Below are 12,893 nucleotides of genomic sequence, written 5' to 3'. Positions count from 1 at the left end.
CTTGTTTCTACTGTTCCTAAGAATTCTAGATGAAACTTAGAAACAAGAGGCCAGTTACCTGTCTTTCTTTCTGAGTCCTATAGCCTGGCTTCCATAGCCAATGCTATTCCTGCTCTTTTCTTCTAAGTTCAAGAGTGGGAAAATTTATCCACATCCTAGATGCCAGCTGTAGAGGAGACAGGAGTCTGGATGGAGAGAGGACTCCTTTTCCAGCTGAAATTTAGGCACCGATAGCACAACAAGAGCAAAGAGGTATGAGAAGAAAATGGGCTTCCTCTGAACTCTGCTGTCTTCTCCTTAGAGAGCTCTTCTGTTCCCTGTATTCATTTGTGCCTGTGAACTTTATTAAAATGAAATAAATGATGTACCCACAAGTGCAGTCAAGGTAGCTTGTCCCTCAGTTTAGAAAGTTGATACATTTCAACTTTAAGGTGAATCCCTTTTCCCTCCCCTGTTGAAAGGACTCCCCTCCCCTGTTCTTTCATCAAGCATATTCACAGAGTGGCAGTAAGTTTGGGTCTTTCAAAAAGACCTTAGAGATCAGCTAGTTTGGCCCCTCTCCATGATTTTCAAATGAGGAAACTAAGGCATAAAAAGGTTGGTGGATGTTGCCAGATAAGGGCCAGTTTGATATGGGAAGAATCAGGACTAGAACCTAAGTCTCCCAATTCTTGGCCCAGCCTTTCACCTGATGCTCTGCCATTTCATGCCATTTGCTATAAGAAGAACTCTTTTTTTAAAAAAAAAAAAAAACGCTTATTTCTCTCCAACTTTTAGGCTATTAACTAAATTTTAAGAATTTTAAAATAAAACCTGTAGTTTTAGGAAGTCCACATATTTCTTTCTGTGCTGTGTGTTTTGTTTCTTTGGTTTGCTGTTGTTTGTTTCCATTTTTCCTCATGATGAGGCTTTTTTCTGTAGAATGAAGAACTTGATAAACTCAGATCCAGACTTATAGAAAAGTGCTCTATAATATAAAATAGTGGCTCAGGGCTTGGTGCTGGAATCTCGTAGTTCTGGTTTAAATTCAAATTACACCCCTTGGCTAATCATGTGACCTTGGGCAAGTTCCTTAACCTCTTGAAGGCTCAGTTCCCTCATCCCTCAAAATCCTGGTAATAATAACACTTTGTTATAAGGCTACTGTGATGCTTAAATGAGGTAAGGTATATGTCATGCATTAGCATAGGGGCAGGCTCATAGCAAGTACTCAATTAAATGTTGGCTGTGTATATGTGTATTTATATGTGTGTTTATGTGTTTATCTGCCAGGAACAACTTGTAGCTTTACTCCTGTGATGCCGGGTTAGGCCTGATCATGACAGATAGCAGTTTGCTCTTCAAGGCATAATTATAAATATGTGTAAAAAAATAAGACACTTTGTAAGCAGACATAATAGTTTAATGTGTCACTATAGTTTAATGTGGAGACACTATTCCAGCATTTTGAAAAGAATGCCGTGGAACAAGTTAGACAATTCAGATAATAATAGATATTATGCAAAAAAAAATTAGCTAAGATTAAGAAAGGCTGGCTTATACAAATTTAAAGTTTTTCTTTTTTCCTCCACAGGATTTCTCAGAGTTTTTAACTCATTAAGGGACATTGTGATATCCAAAAATGGAATATTTGGCTAGGAAGCACGTTTTTCTTCAGAAATCTAATGGACCTAGACAGTCATTTTAGGTAAAGCTGTTTTATTTTTATTCCAGTTATATGGCCACAGTTCAGGTCTCTTTTGGAAGGCTCTTGAGGGAATCACCTTGTGTTTCTGTGCCACTGAGGCTTAGTTTTTGTAATTTTTTTTTTATTACCAAAAATGGAATAAGTTTTTACCTTGACATCTTAATTTTTTTCTTCTGTATTTTTATTTTTAATTGTGATAAAATGTACATAAGGTAAAATTTAACGTCAACTATTTTTTTATTTTTTATTTTTATTTTTTATTTTTTTTTTTTTTTGTGGTACGCGGGCCTCTCACTGCCGTGGCCCCCCCCCGCCGCGGAGCACAGGCTCCGGACGCGCAGGCCCAGCAGCCACGGCTCACGGGCCCAGCCGCTCCGCGGCCCGTGGGATCCTCCCGGACCGGGGCACGAACCCGCGCCCCCTGCATCGGCAGGCGGACTCTCAACCACTGCGCCACCAGGGAAGCCCCGTCAACTATTTTTAAATGCACATCTCAGTGGTATTCACACTGAGTATACTCACATTGTTGTGTAGCCAATCTCCAGAACTCTTTTCATCTTGCAAAAATGAAACTCTATACCCATTAAACAACTCCCCATTCCCTCCTGCCCCCAACCCCTGTCAATCACCATTCTACTTTCTGTGTCTATGAATATGACTACTCTAGGTACCTCACATAAGTGAAATCATACAGTATTTGTGTTTGGGACTGGCCTATTTCACTTAGCATTGGTCAGCAGGATTAACACTAGCTGTTGCAGCAGACTAACCTGAAACCTTCACTCTTTGACATAAGGTGGTTACTTTCTTACTTACCTAGAGATCAGTATGGGTTACGTGACCCTCCTACATCTCATGGTTATTCCCTTTAGAAGACATGGACTCTAAGGTCATTGCAGGAGGGAATTAAAAAATGGAGTAGGAAATAGGCTCTTAAGTGCCTCGGCTGGCCCTGAAGTGACCCATGCCACTCCTTATTAGAGAAGCCTACTTACACAGCACTAACCCATCTGCAGTGGAGGCTGGGAAATACAGGAAGGCCCATGGAATTTGGGGGTGTGCTGACTTTGTGAGATGTGTTTAATGAACTTGTGTTTTATTAAACACAATAGTGACTAGTTGTTATGAATTTATTAAATTAACATTTTTTAAGTGGAGCACAGGCTTTTGGATGGTGAGCCAAAGTTCAACCAACAAGAGACCACATGGAGAATTGAAATAGAGACATTTATTACTCACAGGTCCTGGAGGAGGTACTTGGCACACCTCCAGGGGCCGCACAGAGAGGTCAGTGCAAGCTACAGAGAGAAAGAGGCAGGACCTGGAGCTCATGCTTTTATTAGGGTCAGTGGGTGGAGTGCTTTGGGGTTTCCCAGCTAATGCTGAATTGGTCAATTCAAACCAAAAGAGCTGGTTTTGGTAAGCCCCACGGGGGTCTTACCTAAAGGGCACATAAGGCATGCAAGTGCTGGGAGGCAGGGGAGACTGTTGATCACAGCAGTGATCAGTGATCAGTGAACAGTGCTGGGGGAGTCATATCAGGAACCTACGTTTGCTTGTGACTCTGAGGGCTGCTTTCTAACGCATGAGCTAGTATGGGGGGAACTAGTGTCCATTTAAGGTCCCTGAAGGTTACCTGGTCAAAAAAAAAATGGAGACATACCATGGATTAGCTTAGTTAAACTCTCAATACTATCTATATTTGAAAAATAGCAATAAATATATGTATGTGATTTATTTAGTTTACAAAACTTGGTGGACATAGGAATTCATAAACCTCTTGCAATAACTAAGGTGTATGAGGATTTTGCTGTTAAGATTGGTTCCTATTGTCTATCAATATCAAATAACACTAATTTTAACTAGCAGAGAATTGAAGCATGAAACTTATGCCTTTTTAATTTCCAGATAAGACCAAGGATAAGTTCAACAGATGAGTATATTTACTGTTTTGGAAAATCTCTTTGAGAAAGAATATTAATGGTAATATTTTCTCCCAGAGTTGCTCCTGTGATGAACTTAATTTCAGTTATTTTGATGTGGTATTTTGGAATTATTCCTTACTGTGCATACTTCTTTGCCTCTGTTGTGCAATAAATTAAGCTTGCCACTTTGATTTGAAGTTTTCTGGGTTGGTATAGTTGTTTTGACTAACTGATCATGCCTTAAAGTTGTTTTTAATTAAAGGGATATTCATTAACTCTTATGTATAAAACTGACTTACATTCAGTTGAAAAGCACATGGCGTGTATGCTTTATAGCTTATGTTTAACTGTCCATAATAGCTTTATGAAGACTGTGCCTACATTATACCAAAGCAGTTGATTAAAAAGTGCTAAGCCTATGATACTGCCTGTTTAGCATATAGACAAAGGAAAAAAAAGAGTTGTTTAAATGACTCCAACTTATAAAAACTACTGAATTCATCAAAACATATTCTATATTGGAACACAGTGACAGCACATAACACTATTGCTTTATGCTTTATTACAATGGCTAATTTTAGCCCCTAACATAGTTTGTGGTGGCCTTGTCTAACACATTTGAGAAAAACAGATATTAGTTTCCACCTTGCTGTGAACTCACTTGGGAAGCCTCGACTTCTTTTTCAAAAACAGAGCCGATATCCCGTTACTTAAAATATATTTTTGGCAATAACTGGAATTTATTTGAAATTATATTTCTACAATGAGAGCATGAGAATAATCCTGCATTATCAGGCTTTCTGATGCATTTTGAACATACTTAAAATCATATATAATCTTTAATTAATACGAGATCAAGTTTTTATAAAGTTATAATCCAGAGTTATGATTTACAAATCACTTGATTTTTTCTGTATTAAATTTGGAGAATGAATATCCATAATGGAGGAGATGCATGTAGGGTTAGTTGCAGGAGATGTGTATCGAGGTAAAAATGTTTAGAAGATTCTCCAACATAAGGAAATAAGGGTGTTCAGATTCCCGGGTAGAAAGAGGAATAATAAAATCAGTTTTGACCGGATATATATGGATGAAGGAAAGGACTGAGTTCTACTGTGCTATCTTCAGGGATTCCAATTACAATATGAAAGCTTCATAGCCCTAACAAATTATTTTCAAAATGCATTTCTCAGTGAAAACTACACATTTTGGTTTCTAGTAGATTAATTTTTGTCATTCCTGCAGCTAGGCTGGCTCATTTAATCACTGTTATCATTACAGAAGCCAGAGTAAAATGACATCCCTAAGTTCACACGAGAGTCAGTGGTAGAAAAAAATTAGTATAACACTCAGTCCACTAGCTTCCACGTTGGTTTGTAACCCACAGAAACATCATATGTCATTTATATCAAGTTATTTGGAATTCTTCCATGGTGTTTCTACTTAGGAATATGTTTTCCCAACACACTTTCTTTTTTTTTGCTAGAGGCATATATGAATTAATTTCTTGCCAGTTCTGTGCATAGTCTTACTTTCATTTATATTAAATACATTCTATAAATCCTATAGGTTTGTTTTGGATTGTTGATAGAAGTGTACTGGGAAGGAAGGGAAATGATTGCTAAGCTGGATCTCAGTAATGGAGTAATCAGAGGCTTTCATGGAGCTCATTTTATTTCTTATTTACGATTTACAGTTGTTTCTTTAACAGCCTGCAAGGTACATGAAGGAGCATAAGCCAGAAAACTATGAAAACATACATAAATATTTATTCAAATGTGTTATTTTTCACCTGATAACAATGTCTTTTTTTTTTTAAGTTTTCTCTATTGGAGCATATTTTTCAGAGCAACTCACTCAAGGTTTTTTTTTTTTTTTCTTCTTCTGATTTGTTTTGCTTTTATTCATTTTTGCAGATTACTGGAGAAGAGGCAAAAGTTTTATTCTTCCAGAAGAAAATGCACCCACTGCAACTTTAGCAAGCCCTAAGCTGAAATGCATGAGGATGTGATCATGATACTGTTTCTACTGTTTCCCACAGAGCACAGGTGAGAGGCATAGCAAGTAAACAATCAGGTCACACACCCAGTCCTGTCTTCTACATAATCTGAAGCATAAAAGAGCCTTGCACAGGGCTTCCCTGGTGGCGCAGTGGTTGAGAGTCCACCTGCTGATGCAGGGGACATGGATTCGTGCCCTGGTCCGGAAGGATCCCACATGCTGCGGAGCCACTGAGCCTGCGCGTCCGGAGCCTGTGCTCCACAACGGGAGAGGCCGCAACAGTGAGAGGCCCGCGTACTGCAAAAAAAAAAAAAAAAGAGCCTTGCACAGATCTGGGATTTATAGTATTCTCAAAATCTGCGTGTGTAGTAGGGTGTGTCTGTGTGTGTGTGTCTACCTTTCATTCCTTAACAATCTCTCTAGAGATGTTAATATTATGCCTAACAATGGATTGAAAAGTGAAAAATTCAAATAACTACAAACACTAAATAACTGTTTTGATTCCAGTGAACCAATTGTACTGGATTTAATGTTTTAATTGTTTTAATGTTGCTAACATGAGCCAGAATAAGAAAATCTGTGGGCCTAATGATAAACCAAAACATCCCTCTCTCAATGGTATTAAATCAGACCCTATTGGGCTTCCCTGGTGGCGCAGTGGTTGGGAGTTCACCTGCTGATGCAGGGGACGCGGGTTTGTGCCCCGGTCTGGGAGGATCCCGCGTGCCGCGGAGCAGCTGGGCCCGTGAGCCATGGCTGCTGGGCTTGCGCGTCCAGAGCCTGTGCTCCGTGGCGGGGGAGGCCGTAGCAGTGAGAGGCCCGCGTACCGCAAAAAAAAAAAAAAAAAAAAAAAAAATTAGACCCTATGAAAGATATATTGGTAACACAGTCATCCCAGACATCTCCTGGGTGGCTGTGTTAACAATTTCAGTAAAGTTCTTGGATTCTGGAATCAGAACACCTGGCTACAAAGTATGGCTCTGCCCCCCCCAGCTGTGTGATCCTGGGCCAGTTACTTAACCTTTCTAGGACCCAATTTCCTCCTCTATAAAATGTGAGTATTGACAAGATCTACCCTAGTTTTGTTATTGGGATTAAATGTGCTAAACCATTCAGCTACAAAATGTGTTAAAGGGTTTAGTACATTCCAGACACTTAGTACTAAGTAAAATTAGCTAACATTATTAAGCAAAGTCTCACTAAAGGTTGTACAACTGACTGACATCTGATTAGAGAATACTAGTTAGGGATTCAATAATTATGTCCAGAACAACAGTAAGTCCATTGGCATTGAAGGCACATGTTCATACATGTTTTTTGAAGATGCTAGAATATAAAACAACCTCTTTAGTGATTGAAGCAAAGATCTCTGTTGACTCACTAAAACAAAATAAAGTAATGCAGGATATTACTTAGGGAAGAAAATAAAATTGACAGATGTTAGAAATGCTGAACAATCTCTGATTTCCAGTGGAAGAAAAATGTTAACTCATCCAAGGTGGAGACATAGCTTGGCTCAGGGCAGACTCACTGCACAGAACAGGCTGCTTTTGAAATCTGTCACAGGAATCCCAAGTTATCCATCACTCTATTTAACAGCACGAATTCCAGAGGGAATGGAATTTTTTGTTTTGTTTTGTTGTTGTTTTAAATGTTAAATATATAATGCTTGAGTACCCATTGCTTAACATTTGTTATTTAGCATTGAATGATATATTTAATGTACACCAATTTTCATGGAAGCATGATATAAGAGTAAGTATTTTAACAACAGAAGAAGCAACTCAAAAACAGTCCTACAGAGAGTTTGTATTCCCAAATACATGTGAATGTCAATAGCTTTTTTTTTTTTTTTTTTTTTTTGCAATCTGGCCTAAGTCATTCTATATTTTCTGTGGTGGTTGAGATCATAATCAGACTTCTCCATGGCAATATTCAACACTAGAAAATAGCAGAGCAGCATCTATTTCCTAAAATAAAGGCAAATAAACATTTTTGAACATGCAAGAGTTCAGGTAGTGTAATTACTGTGTGGCCTTCTCGAAGACACTACTGGATGTTGATATTCAGGCAATCAAGACATGAATAATATATATATGAATAATATTATATATATATGGTGAAAGGTCTGGTAAAGAGCATTAGGAATGTAAGACTTACACACAAGAACCATACGGCTATGACTGTAGGGCTACAATTGTAAGATTAAGTATTAGAATTGCAGGACTAATAGGCAAACAAATGTGGAAGTTATAGTTATGGAATAAAATGCAATTGTCATAAGTCTTGACAAAGAATGAATTATCTAAGAAAAGTTGGGAAGAAAGGGGAAGTGTGTATAAGAAAGAACAAGTAAGTGTGGTTGTTTCCTTATATTTTATAACCATGAGTCAAAATATACACTAGAACTAGTAAATCTAGTAATAGAAGTATAAAGCTATTTAATGGTTAAAAGCTAAATACCAAGAAAGATAATATAATCTGCTTAAATTATTGGTTAAGGAGAGAGGGAAATGGCAAAGAAGAAAATCATTCTATATACTAACTAAATCACTTTGATATAGCATGTCAAAAAGAACCATGTAAGTAAATAGTTAAGTGTACAATTCTAAGTCTTATAATTCTTCTAATAAATCATGATGGCAGGAGTAACAACTTGAAGATCACCGTTCCTTGTAATACTAGAATGAAAACCTTGTAAATTATTAGAAGAAATACATAAACACATGTATGCACAATGTCATTATCTACTTTCTTGTCTAGATTCATATTTTATTATAACTTTTGCCAATGAAGATTTCCATTATTTTATTGCAAGTTCAATTATGCTCTTAGCAATATTGTAAAATATTTTAATATTTATCTGGAATTTTCACATAGTTTGTACCAGTGGTTGACTTTTAAAAAGATAATTCTGAATATTTTTGGAAATTAAGGTATAGGCAGTGATATGAAAACTGAGGTGGGGGGAATCCACACTAACACCACTTTTGAATGTTGATGTAAAAGTCCTAAACAGAGCAATATCATGACGAAATGGGGATTATACTAGGGATGTAAGGAGGTTCAAAATCAGGAAATCTACTAATATGTTTCAGTATATAAATACATTAAAAGTGCAAAATATCACACAATCATAACAGTCAATGATGAAATATCATTTGACAAAATTTCATACTCATTCTTGATAAAAACTTAATAACATAGGAATATATGATACCTTCCCAACCTGGTATAATATACCAATCTCAATATAATAATCTGTATCAGGTTGAATATAAAAACATTAGCGATATTTGCAATAGAGTTATGAATGTGACAAAAATGTCTACTATCACTACTGTTACTTAACATTGTCCTAGAAGCTTTAGGCAAAGTAATTGAGCAAGAAAAAGAAAATAGAGATATACAAACTGGAAAGAAGGAGGTAAAATTATTGTAAACAGGTGATATGCTTTTATACCTCCAATACCAAAGGGAATCTGACCAAAATACAGCTACAATTAATAATGCATTAACATGGCTGTGCATAAAATTAATATATAAAAATATTAACAGCAGCTATGCAGTCAAAAAGATTAGAAAATATAAAGAAAGAAAAACTCTCTTTATGATAGTAATAATGTAATAAAATGTTTAGGCATACAATTAATAGGAAATAAGCAGTTTTCATATTAAAAAAAAAACCTTTAAAATGTTGCTGATGAAGAAGCCTTGAGCAAATGGAAACACATACCATGATCTTGCATGAGATGACTCAACAACATAATGATGGAAAACTAACATCGAAATTTTACATGATCTAAATATAAACAAGATTATTTTTGGAATTAGATAATGTGATTCTAAATTTTATGTGGAAAAATAAGCAAGCAATAGTTGCCAAGAATACTCTGAAAATGAAAAGTCTAACCATTCTAGACAAAACATTTTATGAACCTCCAATAATTAAAGCAGTGTGATGATGCTATGGGAATAGATGGTTAGTTGAAAAGAATAAGTATCCAGAGATAGACTCCTATGTGTATGTTATACATGTTAAAAGTACCATTTCAAATTGATGGGGAAAAGATAAAAATATAGATTATTCAGTAAATGATATTGTAACTATGATGCTTCCCTTTCTTGCAGCAAAGTGAATTCTAACAGGATAATAATTTAAAGGGACAAATAAAACCATAAAGGTAAAAAGCAACCCATTAGAAAATTTTTTAAAATAATCTTTTATCAAGGAAGAAATTTCTTAGCATGACTCAGAAAAATCATGAAAGAAATGATTAATACATTTGCCACTGTAAAAATAAATATAAGCATAGGAAAATAACTCCATTAAAGTAAACAGACAAAGACCAACTTGGGAAAAAATTTGAAACTCATATCACAAAAAACTAATTTTTCTACTGTATAAAGAATGCTCACAAATTATTATCAAAATGACCCAACAGCTCAATAGAAAAATGGGAAATGAGAGTGTATATACTGTTCACAGAAAAGGATATCCAAATGGCTTGTAAATATGTGAATAGTTGTACAAATTCAATCATGATGAGAGAAAGATGTATTATAATTGCAGTGGAATACCATTTTTAGACTGGTAAATATTAAAAAGATTGACAATGCACTGTATTGGGAACTATGTTGGGAAACAAAATAAATTAGTATGAGTTATATGAAGGGCAATATAGTATAGTAATATATAGCAAAGATTAAAAAATACCCATATCCATTGACTTAGCAATTCTGTTCAAAACATTTCTTCTGCAAACTCCAACATGCATGAAATGACATATGAATAGTTATTGTAGCATCATTTGTAATAACAAAAGATTAAAAACATCAAAATATCCATCAATAGGGGACCAAGTAATACATAATACAATGGAAGAGGGAAAGAAGGGTAAAAATTTTGTTTTATGTATTGATATGGAAAGATGTCCAAGATATAGTAAGTGAAAAAAGAAATGAGCAGAAGAGTGCATGCTACCATTTGAAGAAAAAATGTAAAACAAAGCAAAACAACCACAAAATGCCTATATGTGTATTAAATTTCTCTAGATGAATATTTTAAAACTACATAACAATTTAGGGAGAAGAACTGGTGCTAGGGTTACAAGTAGGGAGGGAAATTCATTTTAGACCCTTTTTGCACACTCTTGAATGTTGTAGGATTAGTACTTATTACCTTTAGAATGAATTAAATTTAAATTAAAGAAAAATAAGAAGTATTCAACTGTGTTTTTCATGACTTCAATGAAAATGGTTCATTTGAATGGTTTGAATGGAGCAGGTTGAGAGGATAATGGCAGGGGTGAGACACTGGAGAAAGAACAATAAAACATAGATATAGAAACATACATGTTTTTAATAAGTTTGTGCTTGAGGTTCTAGATGAGGGCAATAGGATTAGGAGGATTTTTTCTAAGATAGGTAGATAAAGGTTGACAATAAGATAAATATAGATAATAAATATATATAATTATAAAGATAGCTAATATTTCAATATGTTTTCATGTTGTTGGGAGATGAAACAGATTTTTTTTTCTGATAGGAATTAGATAAAAGTATTTGCTATCTATTAAGACTACTCTTCCTTGGTGGATCAGAGCATTTTATCTATATCTATTTCTATAATGAAAGTGGGTGAGGAGGATAATTGAATAGCTCAAACAAAGCTGTGTGGTCATGGGAAAAGGCAATCCTGGTGGGGCCAGCAGTATGGTATACTATCTCTACCCTCCTGTTTCTGTTTGAGATTCCACCAATATTCATAATATGTGCTGGTTGGGATTGTGACAACCCAATGAGGAAGTGACAGAAGATATTCTGTAGGTCTAGCCCTACAAAGCAAATGGAATACCATTATCTTGTGAAAAAGAGAGGTGGAGAAAAGTTATGAAATGTTTCTATTCAAGATCTGTAATTATGTAGAGATTTATTTTGCCTTTCGTTCCAATAGGTATTCTACTTTTATAATTTATCTTTAACTTTGGGGGAATTTTATTTTGCTTATTGAATCTGCTTCTTACCATCCAATTCACACCCAACCCAAGCCATGGCCACCCATACCCACATGTCTTCTCCACTCCTATCCCTTTTTCGATCTACTATTCCATGGCTTTCTATTTCCATCATGTGAAAATTATTCCATTTTCTTACCAATGGGATCTCCACCTTCTTCCATTCCAACTTCATTTTTGGCTCTCCCAACTGACAACACAGACAATTGGGTGGAATTATTATATATTGGTTTTGGTAGATAAATGAGTAGAAATTATAGCACCTATGACAGCACCTGTTAATTGAGCACAGAGTCAATAATGAGTAATAAAATTTCAAGAGAAGTAGATATTTATTTAATTTAAGGCAACTCTGTTAGCAGAGCTGTCCAACACAGAACCAAGATTTTCTCTCAAAATACAAAAGGTTCTCATTCTGGACAACTAACTCCCAGTTTATTATAGTAGGAATTCTTCATTAGATAGGCAGTTGGTCTGATGTGATGATGCCTAAAATCCATTCCAAATCTTAACAGTTTATAATCTTTGGATTCGTTCTCTACTTATCACTGAAGTTTCAATCTTATATCTGCACTGCTTGTGAAGAAGTTGAGTTGCTTAAAGTGATTCACTTTTTATGTAAAGTATTAGTTCCATATGAAAATAATCTTATCTTAAAAAAAAAAAAAAAACCTGCTTAGGTATTCAACTAACTTTTGCTGGAAGGGGTTTATTGAAATGAACTGAAACAGAGAGATGTGACTGAACAGGCTTCCAGCACAACAAGGGCAACCAAGATGAGAGGCAACTTGCTTAGCTGTTCAAAAGAAGGGAGAGCTACTGGTTCCAGACCTGCTCCAGAGAAAAGCTCAAAGGAATTCAGCACTGGCAGAACAAAGAACCCCAGGAGGAAGGCTTTGCTCCGAAAGAGAGGTTTTTGCTTCAGGAGAAGACCGTTCCAGGAAATGGAGACTGGCTGCTTCAAACGAAAAAAAAAAAAAAAAAAAAAAAAGCTGATCTCATGGCTCTTAGCAAAATAGTGAGTAGAAAAGAAATATTAACTTGAATCCAACTGAGAGAAGTGGATCAAAGTAAACCTACTGCATGTCTAGGAAAAGAAATGACTTTTTCTTGTACTTAGCTTTTGCCTCTTTTCCTTTGTTTCATATTTTGTGTTTTTCTATTATTTATGGTTGATAAATGTGCTTTGAAACTATAAGCCCTTTTTGTTTGTTTTCTCTGCATCATTCATATTTAATTCTAGGAACATTTATGGAATATATA

The sequence above is a fragment of the Hyperoodon ampullatus genome (assembly GCF_949752795.1).
Source record: "Hyperoodon ampullatus genome assembly, chromosome: 3".
NCBI lineage: Eukaryota > Metazoa > Chordata > Mammalia > Artiodactyla > Ziphiidae > Hyperoodon > Hyperoodon ampullatus.
This window is presented reverse-complemented; position numbering follows the sequence as displayed.